At 36.1% G+C, this 24,250-nt stretch overlaps 2 long non-coding RNA genes across 4 annotated transcripts in view; both read right to left on the bottom strand.

Annotated features, from left to right (window-relative positions):
• Positions 1–2,487: 2,487 nt before the first annotated feature.
• LOC112502035 lies at positions 2,488–13,290 on the bottom strand. Of its 2 annotated transcripts, XR_003067610.1 has the most exons (3): positions 13,174–13,290; positions 3,218–3,288; positions 2,488–3,110 (listed from the first exon to the last, which is right to left on the bottom strand). It is a non-coding gene; the product is annotated as an uncharacterized LOC112502035 (long non-coding RNA). The 2 variants fall into 2 exon arrangements; XR_003067609.1 differs by having other exon boundaries at positions 2,488–3,288.
• Positions 13,291–13,377: 87 nt separating this feature from the next.
• LOC112502034 overlaps positions 13,378–24,250 on the bottom strand; it is a 19,809-nt gene continuing 8,936 nt past the window's right edge. Inside the window, exon 4 of one of the 2 annotated variants that reach the window (XR_003067608.1) lies at positions 13,378–13,713. This is a non-coding gene — a long non-coding RNA (uncharacterized LOC112502034). Of the gene's footprint in view, positions 13,714–14,415; positions 14,444–24,250 lie in introns of those variants that run through there. The other variant, XR_003067607.1, reaches the window with a different exon arrangement.

Raw genomic sequence — 24,250 nt, 5'->3', positions numbered from 1 at the left:
ATATATACATATATATCTATAATCTTTATGTTATTATTTTAAATTAAATATTATATATATATATATATATATATAATTCTTTATATATTATTATTTTAAGTTAGGAGTGCCATTAGCATTCCCCTTAATTACCTTTTAATCATTTCGATTATCTAATCATTTACATCAAACCATTTAGCAACTACCAAATAACTCTTAAAACTGACAAATTATCCTTTTATTTTCTTTTTCTTTTTCTTTTTCAAATTAACTATAATATGACAATACAAATTTTCCGGTATTATTTTTAATTTCATGAGTTAGTTGTTGAAAATCGGTTTCGTAAATAAATCCAAAGTTGGTTCTGTTTTAGTACAATTAACTCGTCCCCACCCTATCTAGTGAATCCCCTCTCTCCCCGACCCCATCACCTTCCTTTCTCAGTTGTTCATTAACCCCTACCCCTCCTCCACTAAAAACATATTCAACATATTCTTTATAATTTCTTTAATAAGTTTGTGTCAATTTATATTCTCAATTAGAGGATGAGAGTAGTTAAATCCCTATAACTCGCTTGCTTTGAATTATGCTGAGACTTGATTTATGTTTGAATATCAATTGAATTTCATTTATGCAATCCTCATCTGAAATGTTCTTTATTTTTTGTTTCAAGTTTTGAGAAGGATTCCTTGAATCCTATACCCTAATTTTGAATTCTTAGTTGTGATTGAGAATTTGTAATTGTTCTTGATTCCAGCTAAGCGGCCACAATGCATCAAATAACCACCAAGTTATCTGACTTGCATTATATGGTTGTTTAATTTGATTTAAATGGTTTGGTGTTTGATCATTAACTAGGATTAGTGCTTCTCTAGATTATAATGCAGTTGATAGGTCAAATTTTATGTTCATAACTAGAATTGGCTTAATTAATTAGAAATCAATTCACTGAGCTCCTTGTGCTAGTTTAATCCTATGACAAGAGGGGTGTTTGGCGTGTGTCGACACTCACGATCTGGACTCAGTTGAGAAAATGTGTTTCTATAGAAGTCTATCATACGTAATTTCATAAAGAGTGAACTCTTTTGGTCCCTGAGGTTTAGTGAAATCTTTAAAAGTGGGACCTGGACTTTGATAATTTTAAAAATCATCCTTGTGGTTTCTATTTTCCTCTAAAAGTGGTCCCTGGTCACTAACTCCGTTAAATAAGGGTCAATTTAGTCATTTACTAATTTCTTAAATATTCTTTAAAAAAATCAATATAATATTCTATTAATATTGGGTAAACTTTAATTTTAATATCCCTCGTTTGAATTATCGTTCCTTTATCATTCCCCCTCCGACAACTTGCAAGGCTGCAACACCACTATGACCGGATTTAGATGATTGAAATAAAATATGAAGTAGATCATCAGAAGAAATACTCAGAGTTCAAAAAAACCCTGGAATTTGGAGGGACCCGTGAGGTGAATAGCGGCTTGTTATGGTAAAGTAACTTGGGATCATTGACGACAACCTTAACATTTGGACCCATCAACAACTACTATGATTTAGCTTGATTCATATTTGTTCGACTACAACCCCATACACTTGAAAAAAGGAAACAAATTTATGTATATATAAAAGCAAAAGAGGGGATTAGTGTAAATAAAAAGAGTTAGACGATGAGAAATGCTGCGAAATGTGTTAATGGTTGTTGGGTATTTGGTTTGTCCCACATAGACCAAATCTCAAATTTTCAAGTGCCTTATATTACCAAGGCTATAACTAGTGTTAAATTGCCTAACTATCTAGTTGGGTCAAATACATATTAAATATCAAGAGGGCCTTGGGATGTAAAGGAGCAACTTGTCATTGTATGGGATGTAAGGGTCATTATATAATAGCACCTCGGCTATTCTACCATTCCCCGCACAACCAGGGACTTTGTCCCATTCATAGTAGGTTCAGGGGTGATTTGTCAATATGCTTACGTTCAGAGGTTGGCTCGTGCCTTGATTTGATGATGGTCAGCTGATTTCATATTTTTTTTGTTTAAGCCGTTGAGGTGATAAGGTTGTAAAGGAAGAAGTTATGGTAGGGACTTGGGATTGCCATTCTAAAGTTATGGACCAAGGGTTGGGACCCTAGACAATGTTAAATCAGTATCAGATCAGTTATCAGCAACTCCATAATCAACAATAGTAAGGTGTAGCTGCATAGTTTTATCACAATACTGGTTTCCAGTTGAAACACAGATGCATTATGTATCTTCTTATGGCCTATGTAATGTAGACATGTGCTATCTAAAATAATTTATATGAATCTTAAGGGAATGATTGTTAAGTGTTGGTGGTTGTGTGGTATTGACCCAAACAAGTCAGGTTGGAGCTATCTGTTTTACATGGGCGAACACTATATCTTGGCTTAAGACTCCACTAGCAGGTACAATCTATTTAAAGATTCAAGCTCAATGCAATATGGTTTTTGCAGCTAAAAATACATTAAATGTCTTGAACCATCAGGCATGTAAAATACAGTGGTTAATAGATGATCCATCCAAACAACAAATGACAACATAATCCAGAAACAGCAAGCACAATGAAGTAGAAATTATCCAGAAACAGCAAGCATAATTTTTTATTATTATCTTTCTCTTATCATATAGTAACAAAAGATATATACCAGGCCATATGCTTGCGGTGGTGCAACCTCTATGCCTGAGAGATGAAAGATTGAATTGAGTTGAGAAATCATAAAACTAGTAAGTCTTCCATACGCCATTCTTGCAGCTGCACCAATAAAAAGTGATGGAGCATAGTAGCCTCCTACTAATCCACATGCACGACAAAAAGACGTTGCTGCTATTTTGATTGCTATTAGCTGCAATAATAGATCAACAGAGAGGCCTTTCACTAATGGTCGAGACTCTAAGAGGGTGTCAACATTCTCGAAACCCCARTACAGAACTTCAGGATATATCAAGGCTAGAGGTCCAACAGTAAAACCACCAACTACAGGGAAAACTGCCTTTGGCATAACAAAGGTCTTCTGAATCTTGTCAGTTACCACCATCATCAACGATGTGCACCAAGAAAAGCTCAATGAAACCAGGCCACAAAAGATACCCAATAAAAGATACAGTGGAAGTTCTGAAACAAAAAGAAGATTTAGGCAACATTTTTACCTAGTAGATGCAGCTTATACTTGGTTTATTTTTCCTTTATTTCATCTTCTTGAAAGATAAGAAAAACCTCACCCAAAGATGAGTAAACCAAGGGAGAGGAGGGGTTCTTCCACACACCTACTAATGCACCCCCAGTAATTCACCTGGAAACCAACAAATGTGAGAATGGAATTCAAGAATTCCAGGATATCATGCACGAAGGCCCAAACCCAGCTAGGCTTATGCTTGTATTTCTCTATGAGAAATAGTCGTTGTCATCAAATAAGAGCAGCAACACACAGAACAGTAAAAAAAAATATGGTAACGAATAAGAAAGGTAACAACAATACTACAAACCAGAACAAGCTCACTTATATGGTTTCATCACGATGAATAGCATGCAAAGGCATGAACCAGCTCACTTATATGGTTTCATGATTATTACTTTTTGGATAARTCAACTTGCCGGCAAGTGCATAGTGCTTCCAGGGGAACCAATGTAAAAAAAGGGCACGTTTTYAACAAGTTATACTTTGATTTCAGAATGAGGTTTCTTCTGATGATTTTAGGGAAACAAAAAGCATAAGGTGCTGAAGCTACAGATATTAGTGCAATTCCAAATAAGTTTGTGTGGTTGCTGGAATGCCTTGACTTCGGCATTCAAGAGGAAGGTAGTTTTGGWATAGCTGAAGTTACTTTACTAAGCACCTTTTTGGGAATGGTGAAAGGTAGATGCCAAGGTTGCCTTTGTTGTATTGGATGGTTAAGAGCAGTTGAACATGCTATTTTTACTAACATAGTAAGTGATGGGATGTTCACACTAGGTGAGTTGTTTAGCAACATTGACATTACCGAAATTTCCATGGTGTAATTGCATTTAATCATTAGGATCTCAATTGAGCTGACAGATTTGAAAAAGCCACTCTTTTGAGGGATAACATGCTTGTAGCAAGTATCTAATAGTTAACACATGAAACAAAACTGGAAAAGGAAATATACCACTTGGCGAACAGAAATCATAGTCTGAAACAGTAAAGGCAGGTTCAGATCCAAGACCAATTTCTGACACTACAGAGGCTATCACGACACTAAGAATTACGGTTGAGGTCGTATTCGTCAGTGATAGATATGACTCAGTAGGTGATGGCCATAAGACCGACTCTACATCAAAAAAACACCCAGGAGAAGGCAAAAGCACACTCTCTCTTCTTCCACCCCTAAAAGAGTATAATGGTAGCACTAACAAATCAGAAAATGATGATTTGTCATCAACATAGACCCTTGAATGCATAAGCAAGTAGCAGAGGATCATAGCAAGAGAACATCAACAGAGGCATTTATAGCAGATCAAAAAAGAGCACACCAAAGGACTTGGCCTACTGACCATCTAAGACGGTTCACCTAATTATGGTTTCCCATGTATCTCATTCTTAGCCAACTCCCTACTAAGTGGTCCTAAAATCCTTTGTTTTGTTCTTTGTGTTCATGCATTTTCTTACATATTTCTTTGTCTATACAGAGGTATATTTCAATTACATGCTCAATGAAGACACATACCCATCCTTTTCGCTCTACATATTTGACGTCACTGAGAATGTTTGGGTTTGTAATGGTTGTTAGGCATGATGAGTGCCGGGTTTGGTTTTTTGATGTGTAATTGCAATTATTCTAGAAGGGTTCACCGAGTTTGGATTCTGATACCAAGTGAATAATCATATGAAGGTGGGAAAATAAAGTATGTGAATTCTAGAGGAGAACCAGGAATAATAACCGACAGTGAATAATCATATGGGGTCTGTTGATAACATTAGTGAGTTTGGCCTGTTGACAGGAAACAGGATGCGGCAGAGGCTCGGCTCTATCTGACAGTTATCGTCGGTTACACCCGATAGTTAAGGTATATGATATATACTCCTCCAATTCACTTTTTTTTGGCAGACATAAGAAAATATTCCTGGGTTTTTGCCTCCCTGGTTCTAATGGATTTCATATGGAAGAATAATTGATTCGTCAGGTTCAAGTTTGTTTCTTGAACGAATTGTTGTATCCTCTAGATAGTCGTCCAATTCACCATACACCAGATGAATTTCTGTGTAAGGACACTGCCACCGCATGCCTCGATCTCAGACTAGTTCTTCGTTGGATTCACATCAAGATAATCAAGTTAGTGATCAAATTCTTACTCAGTTCATTGTTGTTTTTCATATGTAATTATTGAAGAAGTAAAAGTCCACGTGCAGTCTTTTTTACTTGGTCTTTTCTGTTTTTGAATGAAATTCTTTAGGAGCTTATAAGTTTTCTCTTTTCTGTTTTGTTCTTCCTGTTTTTTAGCTTGTTTCAGTTGTAGCTTTGGCTATTTAAAAGCCCTCATTGCAGCAATAAAGACGATTGCATTTGGTCTCTGTTTCTTGATTTTTAATTCTAACAATCTGGTATCAGAGCTGAGATTGATCGAAACCGAGAATAGAAAATGAGTGAGGAGAAGCTGAAGGTGCCCCATTTTGACGGACACTATGAGCACTGGAGTGAGATGATGGAGAACCTTTTGAAAGCGAAGCGACTATGGAACCTGATAGACCCCGGTTTTGAAGAACCCTCACCTGGTATTGCTCTCAATGAGGGACAGAAGAAGCGACTGGAGGAGGCCCGTGTTAAGGATCAACAAGTGAAACATTACCTCTATCAAGCGATTGATAGGGTAACGTTTGAACAGATTCTTGATAGACGTACAATAAAAACCGTGTGGGATTCCATGAAGAAGAGGTTCGAAGGGAATGAACGAGTTAAGAAGTCACTACTGTAGAAACTACGAAGAGATTTCGAGGTCCTTGAAATGAAATCAGTGAGACGATTATAGAGTATTTTGCTAGAGTCTTGACGATCTCGAATCAGATGAGGAGCAATGGAGAAACGATGCCCGATGTCAAGATAGTTGAAATTTTTTGGCGGACAATCACAGATAAGTATATGTTCCTGGTGGTATCCATTGAAGAGTCCAGAGACATCGAGAAGATGTCGATAGACGAACTACAAAGCACGCTGGTAGTTCATGAGCAAAAGTTAAACAAACATGACAAGGAGGAAGAGCAAGTCCTAAAGGTCCACTTCGATGAAGGCACGGGGCTCGAGGTCGAGGAAGCTCGAGCTTTAGAGGAAGAGGACGGGGCCGAGGAAGACAATCATATAACCGAGCAACCACAGAGTGTTACAAGTGCCACAAATTGGGTCATTTCCAGTATACATTCCCAACATGGAGGGAGGCAAACTATGCAGAGTTCGAAGAGGAGGATGAGATGATGCTCATGGCACAAATCGAGGAAACGAAGAAGAACAATGTTTGGTTCTTGGATTCATGTGGCTCAAACCATATGTGCGGAGACATTGAGAAATTTACCACCTTGGATGTGAGTTTTTCTCACTCCGTCAGTTGGGAAATAATACACGAATTGAGGTCAGCGAAAAGGGACAGGTAAAACTAATGTTGAATGGTGGTGCATATGTGATAAGTGAAGTCTATTACGTACCAGAACTCAAGAATAACCTCTTGAGCATGGGCCAACTGCAGGAGAAGGGGCTGTCAATCCTTATACAGTACGATATATATGTAAGATATATCACCCCCAAAAGGGGTTGCTCATTCAAAGTAGTATGAGTACAAATCTCATGTTTCCAGTATTCGATCAATCTAGAGCGGATACCGTAAAGAAGACTGAAGGATGTTTATATTCAAAAAATTAAGATCTCTCCAAACTATGGCATGAGCGTTATGGGAACCTAAGTACTACAAGAATGGAGATGATACAGAAGAAGAATATGGTTCGAGGGATGCCGGAGTTTGAGGTCAGCAAAACCATATGCACCGATTTTCTTGTCAGTAAGCAACACAGGAAGGCCATTCCAAAGCAAAGCATGTAGAGAGCAAAGAGATTCTTGAGTTAGTACACTATGATATTTATGGCCCGATCACTCGAACATCAAATAGTGGAAAAAAGGTACGTCTTATGCTTTATAGATGATTATAGTCGAAAAGCTTGGTCTTATTTGCTTGGTGAGAAATCAGAAGCGTTCGTATGCTTCAAGAATTTCAAAAACCGGGTTGAAACTGAGACAAGTAAGATGATCAAGGCTTTACGGACAGATAGAGGCGGAGAGTTTACATCAAAGTTGTTTAATAAATTTTGTACGGAGCATGGAATAATTAGGCAATTGACCACCGCATATATGCCCCAGCAGAATGGCGTTGCAGAGCGGAAAAACCGAACGGTGATGAACATGGTGAGAACAATGTTGGCTGCCAAAAAGATGCCGAGAGTTTTCTGGACAGAGGCTGTGGTGTGGACTTTATACGTTCTCAATAGATGTCCTACTAAAGCACTAAAAGATGTTACACCTCAAGAAGCATGTTGTGGTACCAAACCTACTGTGGAGCATTTTAGAGTATGGGAATGCCTTGCACATGTTCACGTATCTGATCAGAAACGAGGTAAGCTTGATGATAAAAGTGTCACTTGCATATTGGTAGGCTTAAGTGAAGAATCAAAAGGCTACAGACTCTACAATCCTCAAACAAAGAAGATCACTACAAATAAAGATGTAATCTTTGAAGAAGGAAAGCTATAGGATTGGGGAACCAATCAAGGTGAAAAAATGGAAACTGAGCTGACATGAAGTGATGGTGAATGGGAAAAAGACTATGTAGACGACGAAAACGTTTATGATGAAGACAACCATGGTGAGAATGAAGAAACGAGGGCTGCTGGAACCAACAATACAGGCGCGAGGGAGGGTCGGCAAAGGAGAACCCCACGTTATCTTAGTGATTACATCACCAGTAACGAGCCCCTCGAAGAAGATGAGCTAAATATGGTGGAAATGAATCACCATGATCCAGTAACTTACGAAGAAGCTATTAAAAACAAAAAATGGAGAGTCGCTACGGATGCCGAAATAGAAGCAACAGAGAGGAACCATACATGGGATCTAGTTGTGCTACCAAATAACACCAAGTGCATTGGTGTTAAATGGATATACAAGACAAAGCTTATTGAGCATGGAAAAGTCAATAAATACAAGGCCCGGTTAGTAGCCAAAGGCTATTCTCAAGAGCACGGAGTGGATTACGTGGAGGTTTATGCTCCCGTCGTTAGAATGGATACGATAAGAATGGTGATCGCATTGGCCGCACAAAAGGGATGGACAATTTTTCAAATGGACATAAAGTCCGCTTTCTTGTATGGCGAACTGCAGGAGGACGTATACATACAACAACCTCAAGGCTATGAAGTCACGGGAAGTGAACACAAGGTCTACAAGCTTCACAAGGCCTTATACGGTTTAAAACAAGCTCCGAGAGCTTGGTTTAATCATATCGAGACTTATTTCATCAAAGAAGGATTCAAGAAAAGTCAAAATGAGCAGACATTGTTCATAAAAGAAAATTTGCATGGTAACATTTTAATTGTAAGTATATATGTGGATGACCTTATATATACAGGTGATGATGCCACAATGATGCAAGAGTTTAAAACGTCGATGCAAAGGGAGTTCGAGATGATCGACCTAGGAAAAATGAGGTTCTTCCTAGGTATTGAAGTAATGCAGACCACACAGGGAATACATATCTCGCAGTAGAGGTATGCACTTGAGATTTTAAGGAGGATCGAAATGGAAGATTGCAATGTGGTCGTAAACTCGATTGTTCCAGGCTGCAAGTTAAGCACTGATAAAGAAGGAAAAAGAATCAATGAGACTGCCTATAAACAAATTATTGGGAGTCTCATGTACATCACCATTACTCGACCCGACATACAGTTTGTGGTAAGTTTAATAAGTCGGTTTACGGCCAAATCCACCAAATTGCATCATTTGGCAGCAAAAAGAGTGCTACGATATTTAAAGGGCACACTTGATTTTGGCATTTGGTACAAATATGGAGAAGGAAAGTTGGAAGTGTTCACAGATAGCGACTTTGTAGGGGACAACAACAATAGCAAGAGCACCTCTGATTATGTGTTCTTATGGGACAATGGGGTAATAGCATGGTCATCGAAGAAGCAAGACATTGTTACTCTCTCGACCACCGAAGCGGAGTATGTTGCAGCTGCAACATGTGCTTGTCAAGTCATTTGGGTCAGAGGAGTACTTGAAGAACTGGGGCTGAAGATAGCAATAGTACAATCATAAATTGTGACAACACCTCCACCATCAAGCTATCAAAAAATCCGGTGTTTCATGAAAGGTGCAAGCACATAAGAGTTTGTTTCCATTTCTTGCGTGATTTAGTTAAGGATGAAGCTGTTCAATTGGAACACTGTGGAACACGAGAGCAAGTTGCCAACATTCTCACCAAGCCTCTGAGTCGTGAAGTTTTTGAGAATTTGAGAGAAAAGCTTGGAGTATGTTCAATCAAGAGTAAACTAGCTGAGGAACCTCAATCTAGTTTAAGGGAGAGTGTGAAGAAGTAAAAGTCCATGTGCAGTCTTTTTTACTTGGTCTTTTCTATTTTTGAATAATCCTATTCTTTAGGAGCTTATATGTTTTCTCTTTTCTGTTTTGTTCTTCCTGTTTTTTAGCTTGTTTCAGTTGTAGCTTTGGCTATTTATAAGCCCTCTTTGCAGCAATAAAGACAATTGAATTTGGTCTATGTTTCTTGATTTTTAATTCTAACAATTATACACACACACACACACACACACATATATATATATATATATATATGTCGATTATATATATAAATTTCTGGTATTGTTTCAATTCAATATCTTAGTACAAACGAAATTTGTTTCCTAGATCTAAGTGACAACAACGGTGTGGGGACGAAAGCAACTCAAAGACATAAAGAGGGCATAGTAATGGTGAATACTTGAGAGATTGCCGGCCTCCTTGCCCTAAAGATGCGAGATATGGTTTGCACGTGCACCTTCGTATGGCAGACACGTACACATAATTCATAAAAAGAGAAGAGTAATGGTGAATTATTGAGTACAAATTCTATAACATAGTGTACCTAGGGATGTAAATGATACGAGACAACTCGCGAGTTATTCGAGATTGATTCGGTTAAAACTCGATCAACATTCAACTCAAATAGGCTCGGCTCAAACTCGAACTCGACTCAACATATTAACGAGTCGAGTCAWGCTACCCAATACTCGACTCGAAAAGCTCGTGAGATACTCGATTTCTTATATATAATTAGTTTTATAATATAACATATATAATGTAATGTAATAAAAATGTTTTATATTTTTAGATATTTGAAAATATTGTGCATTTTTTATTATAAAAACTATATCAATAATCAATAATTATAATTAAAAAAGACAAAAAAGCTATAGAAGTGTTGGTGAAGTTGTACCACATTGAAAGATAGATGGTAAAAGAAGGATGGATAGTTGTTATAAAAAAGAAAGGGAGGTGAATAAAATTTGTAACTTTGTCTTGACGATGTCCATCTCTTTAGTTTTTTAAAGTTTAAGAGAACATTTTTAAATTTTATAATTTATAGGAGAAGACCGACCCTCAAAAATTTCATAAATTCTGATGGGTGAATTTGATTGGAGTTCGAGTTCAAGCTTGATTCGAGTAGGAGTCCAAGCTTGGTTTGAGCTTTAAACAAGTTCAAGCTCGAGCTCGAGTTCGAGTTTAAAAAATTGCAATCGAGTTCGAGTCGAGTTTAGTTTTTAACTACTCGCGAATTTTCGTATTCGAGCTTCGGAAATGGCTGTTGAGTTCGAGTCGGGTATATTGATACTCGAGCTCGACTCACATCATTTACACCCCTAAGTGCACCCATCTGCAACCTTCTTAACCATCTTACACCATTGATTGGGACGACGAAGGGGGAGCAAATCACAGGACACCGGAGATGGGGTTTTTTTTTCCACTGGAGATGGGGGCTTCAAGAGGAGGGATGGGACGGTAGGAGCAGTTCGGTTTTTGTTTTTTTTTTTCTTATATGCTAATCAGATTTGTACTCAAGCTTCATATACTTGTACACTAATTTCTTTAATAAAAATGAAGAAAATAAGTAAAATGACTAAATTGACCCTCATTTAGCATACAACATTTAGAAAAGTTAATGACAGGGGCTACTTTCAGAGCAAAATAAAAACCACAAGGACTATTTCTAGAGTTATTGAGCCCACCATCCCACGTTCAAAGATTTCACTAGACCTTAGGGACCAAAATTAGAGTTTACCCTTTCATGAAAGAACCGGATATGCTAGTCACTATTATTCACTCTCTTACTGCTACAAATCTTATTCTATTTACTTTGCATGCTAGTCACTATTATTCACTCTCTTACTGTTACATTTTCATATTTCAGGTTCCATTCCATTATATATGTGTTTGCAGATCAGAAAGGGTAACAGAGACAACCAAAAAACATACATGACATAGAGATCATGTTTCCATGTCTTTAAGTGAAATGCCCATTTATGTAATTTCTCTTCGATGTGACACTTGTATAAATTTCTAAAAGCATATAGGACAACGAAATCAAAGTTGGATCCTCTTTCTCTTGAACTAAAACTCTAATGAGCGGATATTTTTCTCGAGTTGATTAGTTTCACGTTACATCACATACAGACTCTCGAGAATTCTTTTTTAGAAAATTTTATCTTTGAACAGGAACTTCTCAACAGTGCTTATTTCCACCTTCTATAACATATGACATCCAATTCTAACTCCTGCAGTTGCACCTCATTTTTTATACCCTCTCGTGTGCTTTATTACACCTTATTGAAAGAGCTACTCATTGATATATGGTGTCAAGCCTAGTAATGTCGAATCAAGTTTCGACCAATTCTGCTCATTTACTAAATTTTCCTATTTCTAGTACTTGTTATAGCAATCTAGGAATCATAACTTCCACAAAAAATCCACATCAATCTGAAAGTTGAACCTTCATACAGTCACTATAGTGTACATCGAGTTTTGAAATGAAGACATATAGTGCAAACTTCTTACCTGAGAGGAGGGAGGGGTACAATCTACAACCACTGATGCTTACATAGATCTCAAGTTGCTGAAGAAAATACTGACCTAAGCACGCCCACTTTGATTTTGTTTACATCAATTGTGCCATTGAGTTTGTTTTTGGTGATACAAATATTCACTTCTGATTGTATATTGTTATACCGTGGTCAAATAGTTGAAACCTTTTGTAATCCTTCGAATCTTTTTCATTTCAAAGTGTACATTGGTTTAACGTTCAAATGTTTGATTTCTATTTGAACTGAAAGATACGAAGGATTAGAGAAGGTTTCGGCTTTCATGAAATAAAGGAAAAAGGTATGAAACACAATGTGGTCACTTACAATGCCATGTTACAAGGATTGGTTGGTTTGGTTGCGTTTTCTACTGTCCCGATAGATATCTTTTGGGTTCACATATTAGTTGTGTAAAGTCTAAAAGAATTTATTAGAATTATTTTAACTATCAAGAAAGTATTCTAATTCCATTAGGTTTTCATCTAATCAGAGAAGGTCATGTTTATTATTGGGGTAGAGAAAAGGTATATGTACATCCCCCACTCTACTTTATGTTGGGTCTATTTGGTTTGGTTTTTACAGAAAAGGCCACTTAGTTAATAGGGTATGAAATGTTGTGCATTTATTTCTTTCTGAATATGATTAAGGATGTCCATTTAAAAATAGGAAGCCCAAAAGAATTGGCCTCACCTACAACAAAACCACACCACATATTCATGTATCATCTGTTTTTAGACAATGAATGCAGAAGCAAAGTTCTGTCAAGTATTTATCTAGTAGAACATTAATAAACTTTAAGAATACATTTAAAAAAAATTAGAAGTAGGATACAATGGGAGTTGATTTCTTTGTATAGCCTCAACATGTATGCCAAAGATCTACAGTTTGCTGCTACCCCAAATATTAAAAGCTTTACTTATTGCATAACATGATGGAGAGTACTAGATGTGTTTGGTTTAAGCAAAATATAAGCTCTTGCAAGCATAAACTATACTATCTTTCGGAGGAATAAAGCAAGATGAGCATAAAAAAGTGATACTTTCACCGACATACCAGGTGGCAAAGAGGTCCTTAGCTAGGATTCAGCAAACAAGGCATTAGATGAGCAAAACTATCAGTAAGGATTTAACATCACAGTTTGTCAGAAGATCTGGTGTAGATTTCCTATTCCTAGAACCAAGAGCAATAGGAAACATTGTCATCGATGATTCCACTCACACAAGTACAACACATGAAACATCAACAAACTTATATATGAAAATCTCATAGTATTACTTTAATAAAGGATGAACTTTATGTTCATATCCCATCCATCAATTACTTATGTAACACCCCCGTCCCGCGTGGTCAAAGACGTGAGATGCCACAAGTGGTAAAAAAACAACGCATTCTATAAACCAGAGCAGCTAATAAAATTTGCCAAAAGATAAATACATAACCACAGACGGAGATAACGTGTCTCAAAATACGGTCCCAAAATACCAGTATATCTACATTAGTCATCAAAAGTTTACAAAAGTATGACGTAATGGGTTATCTTCAATATTGTCATCTCCGTAACTCTCATCCCAAAATCCCTACTAAGTCATGTACCTGCCGAGGACAAGAAAATCTCGGCTGAGCTTAATGCTCAGTGAACGGATAATAATATAACTAAACAATGAATATAAGATAACAAGTTCAAAAACAATTCATAAGGCCAAATGATAATCCAAAAGAAAAAGTCATAATGCCCCAAAAGCATGTCAAGGGTCTGAAGACCAAACCGCATCACGAGGACGCATTGTTCCCAAAGGATGATCAGTCCATTCAGGCACAAGTGAGGAAAGGGGTGTGAGCACAACACAACAATCCTCTCCGTGAATTTAACCACGGCCAACAATTCATTATCCGATAACGGTTCATAGGATCGATCCATACGCCCTCTATTCGACCGGTACATAATCAAGTTCACCTTTAAGGACTACAAAAAATGAGGACGCCATGATCGTTTTAGTCACCATGGAAACATCTCAATATCGGTGCTCCAGTTATTGAGTCTATATTAAAATGTTTCACAAATGAAGCAATAAAACAAGTCAAGTGATCAAAATGATCCATATTCCGAATAAAAATATAAGTCGTAGTTCAAAGGGAAACAAAGTTCAATAATATTTGATAAGCATAAAGGAAATTCAGAACAAATTATTCGGAATTTATCACAGATTATCCGGATTAGGAAGCCTTACGCAAATGGCTRTCCCCGTGTCAAGTGAGATATGAAATCCGTACCTTAACCGAATTTGACAATTAATTCACGATCAAGTTTGATTTATCCGCGTACCTAACGAATGCATAAACGAGTTACTATTTATGAAGCATAGAAATCATAATATAATTATTCTAATAAAATTACTTAGATCTTAATGTACTTAAACAACGTAGACTTCAAGAAGGACAGCCGGATACGAATTTAAAGCTCAAACGTAAAACTTAGCATTATTCTCTTTCAATCCAACCGCTTCCGTCCATCTTATTTCTAAGCATTTTTACCTAACCTAGAGACTAATCCATATTATGTTGTCTAAATGAAAGTTGTAGATTGGTATCATACGAGTCTAATTCTTTTGAAATCATCTCATTTGGATCATCCATCTATTTTATATGAATTTTACAAAACTGCAATTTATTCCCGAATACAGTGTAAACAGCCCCAAAAACATACTGTTTCGAGCCACCTAGAGTCATAACTGGATTTTCGATCCTTCATCAAAGTTGTAGTATGCAGTAAGATCTTTCTGACTGCAAAATATGAGCTTATTCTGACTTACGGTTTGTGAGTTATATACTGCCAAAGTACAGAAGTTGCATTGTCGGTAAAATTCGATTCCGTAATTCCCGACTAACTTTTATGATCCAACTTTCTTGATTCGCTACATTTACATGTTATAAACATGCTTCAACATACTAAACAGTAAAACAAGTCTAATGGTCGTTAACCTAAGCTTAATCATGCATTTTTACTCTTTTCGACATTTAACCGAACAATTGGTGTACGGTTAAACATATACCCACAATCTAACCATATTGAAACTATAATATACCCTTTTCATTTCTACATCAATTTAACCAGTCCTAGCATCCTAAACATCAAATATATCATAATTTTGACAACATCAATCCGTAAACTTAGACATAAACACAGTTTATAAACCGGTCTTAATAACCCTAATATAAACACCTTAATAAAATTGAATGAAATTTATACCTTTAAGAAGGGTTCGTAGAGTGGATTCCGAATATATAATTGTTGTCTCGATCCCCTTAGTAACTTGACGTGAAATTTAGAGAGAAATCGAGAGATTTTTAGAGAGAGAAAAAGAAAATTGAGACGGTGATGAAAAGAGAATTGAGAGACCGCCATCACAATCATATATGTATATATATTTTTTTTTCTTTTTTCCTTTTTCTATTTAATTATATATATATATATATAAAGTTTAACCATTTGACGGTTTTGACCCTACAAGTCTAGATTCTCAACTTTATGCCAAAATATGTATAAACTCAACTTTTGACACAAAACTAGTACAAGTTGGTTAAGAATAGGGTACAAATATGTTATGCATAATTCTACCAAAAATTCATTTAACCCAATTTGTACGAGTTAACAGAACACGGATATTATAACTTATCTTAAGGAGGATATGATAATCGTGGCTGTGATATCTCAAAGGAAGATTTTATGGATCAGTAAATGACTCCATCATATTTCTTTCAGATTTATCCAACAAAGAGCTTCCGGAGCAGATTTTGGTATACAAATTGCATCTTTGGCTAGTCATGTAGGCCTAGAAGCATCAGCCGAGTCTTGGAATATTCCCAAGGGTTCTCAGGATAAATACAGCCATAAGGTGCTATGTTGGGGAATTGGGTTCTGTGGTCGAATATAACTTGGATATTTTTCTAGATCGTGTTTGGAAATCACTTTCCAAATACTGTATTTCACCCCTATTATGCCTTAGATTTACACGAAATCAGTACCGGGATAATCTAGAAGAAACATACACAAAATAAGGCAATGATTTTGTATATATATGTACTCAGATCATGAATTGTGTATTTATAAGAGAGATCGACAGTTACGGCGGTTAAACTGTAGTAACCGTTAATGGATAAGATTGAAGAACAATCAGAGTTTGAGTCTAAGTCTGACTTCGTTAGTCCAGACTTGGGACTAAGTCGGACTTCGTTAGTCCAGACTTGGGACCAAGTCTGGAACAAGTCTGAAGAAACATATCCAGATCTCAACCCCTTAATCCAGACTTAGGACTGAACAGCAGAGCTAGAGTTAAGACACTTGGTCTAATTTCACTGCGATATTAGACCTTTGATCTGGATGATCAGTCATTTCTTACACTAGTCCAGACTTGTACTTGGCAAGATTTTTCAATAAGTTCGACTCTTCATAAATTCCAAAAACCTCGGGACGCTTCCCCCAGACCACCGCGAAGGGGTTCTGCCCCTTCGAACCCTGCAAGGGGGCACGATCCCCATGACCCCCGCCTTATGGCGATCTAAGGTGATAGGGGCAACATTTGTGTGTGTGCACTCCGCACCCCCTTACTCACTTATGTTTGCCTCATCATCTTACTAGATCTCTAGTAAATCACAACTACACCAAATGGTTGATGACACTAAAATCATCATACATGTTAACCATCATATCTATCATCATATCAGTCGAGGTCCAATTCGTCTTATCTATAAATAATGCAAGGGAGAACTTATGACCTCACGGATGGAGAGGGATTCCAACCTGACAACCTTGAAACGAAGGACGGGAATGAGCGGAATCAATGTGTTCCATTCAGTAATTGGAAGTCCCTACAACTCAATCAATATCAACGTGTCATGACCGGTTAGGCTTGATTGATTTTGTCAGAAAAGAAAGTAGGTTTCTGGGGTTTATTGGTTAGTACACCCCCGGTGCTGGTAAGGTCGGGACTTGGCTGGGTTTGAACAGCTTCGTTTCCCATTAGAGCCTGAATAAGCTCGGGTATGCTCCACTCCAGTTTTAATTGTTTATTTGAGAGTAAAACCAACTTTGAGCATTTATCGCAGACTTCATGAAATAATAGGTATAATTCAGGTGGAGCGCTTTCCGCGACCGAAACAATTGAAGAAATCTGGCATAGATCCTAGCTTAGAGTAACTGCCCGAAAAGGCTAGTGAGGTTCCAATTGTAGTGAAATGAAGGATCTTTTTGAAAGTTCACTATGATTGGAAGAAGACAGGTGGGAGTGAACCGAACGAGAATACGAGATTGTTCTAACACTTAATAAGAGGTTGAATTGCTCTATAGGATAGTACGTGAACGAATCGCATTAATGCTATTTGGCCTGCTGAATCGCCCAGCAAACAATTAATATTCAAACTCATGTTTCATACTTGTTTTTCTCTAAATTCATTAAAATCCATCTTCAGTCACCACATGGTTTGTTAATCCTAAAAGTAATAATTTAGTAGAAGACTCACGATCACCCTTCAATTTTTGTCATTGTATCTCAAGAGAATTACTATACCACACCAATAACAATGCCAACATCCAACATATACCTATTCATTGATTTACATTAAATTTTATCAAACTTGTCTCGTAGCATCAATGTGCAGTTATAACAACACATCCTATACAAATTTTGAGTATCCTTACATAGTCCACAAAATATTCTAGTAATATCGTACTCAAGATTCACAATAATACTTTCATACATCAACTTACTGTATATACTACACTCATAACACTTCTAATATCCAATTCCAACTCATAACGTCATTGATTTTCCTTAATTTGACCGACATTTGATCTACCATGAACCTCTACCTAAAAATTCAACCAACGATCTCCACTTATCCTGCTTTTAAGATTCAAACTTGATATTGTCCCTAAAACATTTAGGTTGTCCCTACAAAATCGTGAAAATCCATCTTATAGTTTCACACAAKGAWAYATAAATCATATATTAGACTCCAATAACCTACAATGTAACCTTAGATCCACACTCTGCTATCAATGTACCCCACTCTTAATGTTTCTAGCATCCAACATATACTAATCAATGTCATTGATTTATCATAATTAACTTGTCCCATAGGATCTTTCTAAAAAATTGCATTACCCGAGGACTTGATTGTTTGGATCTTAACAACTGTCAACAAAATAATCTACCATATTTAATAATCTCATGATTCACAACAAAACTTTGATGAAGTACTGTTCACAATGATCACTTAATTTTATATACCACACTCATAACATTGCAAACATCCAAACACATACTCATCACGTTTGTTAGATTATCCGTTATATCCTATTATGATCACCTTATTCCATATTTCAATATATAACTTTTTAACATCAATAGCTTTAAATTGTCCACATAAGGTTTTTGCATAATATACAAAATGATTATATGGCCTATTACATCAAATTTGTTTCATATACCTTCCAATCCATGCTGCAGTAGCTTCAGTTCTGGTTGATTAAATACATAAACACATTCACATATCTTTCTGGTATCATCACCATATTAATATTCATACAACCAGTTCCTAATATTTTTCATTACTCTCGTAATCAAATACATAAACACATGCTTATGTCTCTTTTAAATGTGCATAACATGCCTTAAACATCTTCAATTCACTTCATTTCACTACAATCACTTACGAGTCGTCCATCCATGAATCCGTTTATTTTGGTCGATTTGGTCACAACATTCCAATTATCTATCTTTTAACCTTCAAATTATAGACTAGTTTCCTCATGTCTGCATTTAATCTTTACAAAATCATCAAATTTTAATCAACGTTTATTAACTGTATATGACCATTCAACCAACAATCTCCTCTATATCCTGTTGTTTACATTCAAACTCAAGTTTTCATACTTGTTTTTCCAAAAACATTGAGATTATCAATACAAAATCATGAAAATCCATCTTATTTTACTCATGGATGTGGTTTTAGTCAAACCTAAAAGTAATAAATCATATACTACCAAAAGACTTGAGATTACCCTTCAGTATAACCTTAGATCCACACTCTGTTATCTTATCTATGTAGTACACTCGTTATAGTTTTTACATCCAACATATTCTTATTGATGTCATTGATTTCTCATATCTTCATGAGATCGAGGATCTTCCTACTTGTCCTAGGAAAAATATGCAATACCCTCAATTAACACCAACTGCAATAATCTAGCATATTCAATTATCTCATGATCCACACCAATACTTTGATGCACTACTGTTCACAAGGGTTCACCTTATTCTATGTGCCACACTCATTACATCCAATGCATACTCATATGGTCATTGGTTTTCCCTAATTTCACCAGCTTTTGATATTATTACTCCTTTGATTACTAATATACAGTATGATTCTATATATAACCTTCAACAACCAAACATATTTCAATACTTCATCAAGAAAAACAATTCTATTTCATCTATTCTCGCATAAGACGGCATAACCTTGACCATCATGGTTATTATGATCACCTTGTTCCATATTTCAGCATTCAACTTTTTAACATCAATAGCTTCAATTGTCCACATAAGGTAAGTGGTGCTTAATCATCCAAGATTATCATCCTTATAAGTATGCCAACAAAAAAAAATAAAGCCACCATATCATACCTCCTCTCTGTGATGCTATGTCTCTCACATATTTCGAGAAATAGTACCTCTTTGTTACCATTTTCATAAGAATGAATGCTCTTCCCAAAGTATTGTTTAATCATATTTCCTAGATCCAAGACATGCATATTCTCAATTGACGTAATTGGGCCCTGAGCAAAAATCACTAATGCCCTTTTCATATTTAAAGGCAAAGGTTGTGGCCTACTTCATAAACAAAGTATTCTCGTCCATAAAATGGAAAACCTCTAAATTATTGGGTAACTAATGCTTTATTTCATTGCCTCTAAATCCTAACGATGACATTGTCAAGTTCATGGTAAGACACTTCTTTCCTAATCATTGTTATCAATTCCTCACGTTCATGGTAAACAATATCGACCACCCTTCCTTAATACTTCTCTTATGCACAGTTATTACCAAATCTTCACAACCATCCCCTTGCTTTTCATGCCTCTAAACCTAATTTTCCCCATATCCTTTCCAATTCCTCATCCCTTCATATTATGCCTGAAACCATAAACCATCTTACGATCAGTTTTATCTTCTGATCCCGGGTCTCCAACTTGCTCATTCACTGCTACCACTGATTTTTCATCCTCCACTGATTCTTACATAATGATCTGAACGCATATGTCGCCATCATCATCATGATCACCCTATTCTAGAATCTTTTTACTACAACGGTGACTTTAGCTAGCTCCTATCCAGGCCGGTCCCTGGGCACGTGCAGCCCGTGCAACCGCACAGGGCATCAAAGCCCAAAGGGGCATCAAATTTTTATATAATATTAGTTTCAAGTTTTGGGGTTTAATAATTTGAGACTTGGACTTTAATTATAAACAGAGACCCAACTAATCAGACTTGTTAATAACAAACCCAATGACTTGAATCGGTTACAATGGGATAGATGGATCACAGTTCAGAAGATGATTGACTTTGACGATTTGAAATTGACGATTTCTATTGCTCTTTGAATGTTCGAGTTTTTCGATTTTCGATTTTTGATTTTCGACGATGATGTTCCAGTTTTAGAGGAAGACGATTAATGGTGACGAGTCTAACGATGTCCATGGGACGATGGATCGATCTTGATGATTGGTCGATKCATTGCCGACTGCCCGTATATTTACTCGAATACATGAATGTCGATTAAACTCTCAAATCTCAATCCTTCATTCTTTCTCAAATCTCAATCCTTCAAATCTAGATACACTCGAATGCATTTGTATTTCTTCAAATTTGGATTCTGGAAGTGGAACTGTGGAAGTCGATTGCATTGTTTCTAAAACCAAGGTATGATTTTGTTTCTAAATTCTAACATAGTAACATTTAATTGATCAATTTTGACATTATGCATTCATTGTATTTCCAATTAATACAAGCTCTCTTATCATCTTATGATAATGGTAGCTAACTTGCTGAATGTTGAATATGAAAAAGTAATTGATATTTTTGCTTCAAGAAGTGCACGAAGACATCGTTTTAGTTGATATACTTATATTTGTAATTTGGGGTTTTGGTTTTGATGTTCCCCTTTGTATTTTTCATGCTAATTAATAAAATTCGGCATAAGGTTGAGCTGCCTAGCTTGACTAGGTTCCAAACTCTTTAGTAAAATCGCATTTTTCATCGTTTCATTTGCTTAAAATATAGACATAGGGGCATTTTTTAGTATCTTCGCACGGGGCATCAAAAACCTCAGGAACGGCACTGCTCCTATCCCTCTCTTAGTCATGCTCCAGGTGTCCACATTTTGACCATAGAAAAGGGATGACTTAAGCTAGTGCTTAAACATCCAATATCTTTGCTCTTATAGTTCCTTAACAATATAAAACAAAGAAACAAGACCTGATGTCATGACTAATGAATATCCATGTAAAATTTTACAATTAAGCTAATACTATTTAAATGTCACCATTTCATACACGACCGTATACAGTTCCCCCTATCTTCTTACTGAATTACTATATAATCGTTATTCCTTGATTCACCAGCTGCATCCTTAATTTACCGACCAACTTATACTCAACACGTCATTACCCTCAAGTTCGACCTCCAAGAACCTTTATACTCTTATTTTCCATTTAGCGTTACACTTCTAATCCCTTGATGCAATTTAATCTACCTCCCCTAAACAATTTGTGTCAAAGAAACATTAGTTTCCTCTTAGACATATGCATATCATAACAATTCCCGACTCCAGTGTTTATCATACCTATTTCTCTCTCATGACTACTATGCAATTGACTGCTTAATCATCTATCCTAAAGAATCAACACATGCATCCTTAAATGACATAATCGAATCCTCATCAAGAATCATTGATGAACTAAATTGTGGGAAAAAAATTGTGGCCTGCTTTAAAAAATTACCCAAAACCATTACTTGATCACTGGATTTCACTGCGCTAAATATTGACTCTGTCCTAGTATATACATATTCCTTTTGACTTTTTTAAAGCTTATTACTTACATAAACTACCTCCATAACAACATAAACCTCAATGATCAGGAAATTCATGCATTCTTTGATCGTCTCCAAGTCTTGTCAACCACATTGTCAAGTTCCCAGTAATACAGTTGTCTTCTAGCATATACAATAATCTCATGATTCACAACAATACTTATCTATGTGGTACACTCATTATAGCTTTAACATCCGACATATACTTATTGATGTCATTGATTTCACTTAACTTCATAAGGTCGAGGATCTTCCTACTTGTCCTAGGAAAATATGCAATACCCTTAATTACCACCAACTGCAATAATCTAGCATATTCAATAATCTCATGGTTCACAACAATACTTTGATGCACTACTGTTCACAAGGTTCACCTTATCTTATATCACACTCACAACTGGAATTGGTCGGCTGTTTGTATTAATAGCATGCTTTACAGAATTCGTTGGGCTTTCTTGAGGCCTGAGATCTCTCCCCTAAGTGTTCCCGCTCAATCTGGTGTTTAGAAATCAAAATTCCCTTTTTCCTCTAGACCCCTCTCCTATTTACAGTACCTCCTCCTATTGACTTATTGACCAAACATATAGACCTGTTGACCCCAGGGTATAACAATAAATTTGCAAACATCCAAACATATACTCCTCACGTTTCTTAGATTGTTATAATATCCTCAGAGATTTGCTACACTCGTAACACTGCTAACATCAAATGCCTACTCATAAGTGTCATCGAGTTCCCTTAATTTCATTAGGATTGGATCTTCCAACTTCTCCCATAGCATTGGTTATTGCCAATACATCAGAGAAAAATCTGCAATGTCCTTAGTCCCCAAAATATTTTAGTTAATCCATAAACTCGTACTCATGACTCACCACAATATTTCATGCTATGTTTTTCAAGTTCTGAGCTCCGATCAACTAACTTTATATACTACACTCATAACATTGCTTACATCAACACCATACCCATACTTACACTCATAACATTGCTTACATCCATCACATACTCATATTGTCATTGGTTTTCCTTAATATTATATGCATTCGGTCTGCCACGAGCCTCTAACTCGGACGATGATTACTTCTTTCAAATCATCACCATGCCAATATACAATATGATTCTCTAGAACATTCAAATATCTTCCAATACTGATAAAAGAATACATATGTTTCCCATTTCACCTATTCTGGCATTTGACTACATTATATATCCATATTTCATTATATATCGCTTTAACATTGGTAGCTTCACTTGTCCATAAGAAAGCGTTTGAATTCAGTTAGTGCTTAATCATCCAAGATCATCATCCTAACTCCAATCACCCTTCTAATTTTCTTCGATTGTCATACCTTTAGACCATAATTAGCTAATCATGTCATATTTCTAATATATGCATTTGATAGTAGTCCCTAGAACATTGAGATTGTCAATACACATTCTTGAAATTCAATATTATTTCACAAGGACGTCGTTTTAGTCAAAATATCAAAGTAATACATTCGTAAAGAACTTCCAATCACCCATGAATTTTACCATAGAGTTCCAAGTCCCTTGCTTCTTTAAAGAATTTATTACACCCATAATATTGTTATCATCCAACGCATACTCGTTAGTAATGGATACTCGTTAGTATAATTGATTTCCCTTAATTTCATCAAGATTAATATTCCAATTTGTCCCATAGCATCATGGCTTAGTACGTTATTACTTAATACTTCCAGTGAAAACTTAGAGTATCCTTACGTACTACTAATGACTAAATAGCCAAATATATCTTACTATATCTCTAATACCAAAGTCATGATTCGCATAATACTTTTAATTAACTTCTACTTAACTACATTAGCATTTGATTTGACATACATTATGACCTTGAACATCAAACCCGTTTCAAATACTTTTTGTTACTCTCTTAATCTCTTAACTTCAAGTTACTTAATCAAATACATATTTACATACCTATCTCACTTTAAAAAATT

The sequence above is a fragment of the Cynara cardunculus genome, unplaced genomic scaffold (genome assembly GCF_001531365.2).
Source record: "Cynara cardunculus var. scolymus isolate 2C unplaced genomic scaffold, CcrdV1 Un_Scaffold_853, whole genome shotgun sequence".
NCBI lineage: Eukaryota > Viridiplantae > Streptophyta > Magnoliopsida > Asterales > Asteraceae > Cynara > Cynara cardunculus.
Note: the sequence above shows the minus strand (reverse complement) of the source record. Positions and strands in the feature narration are given on the sequence as shown.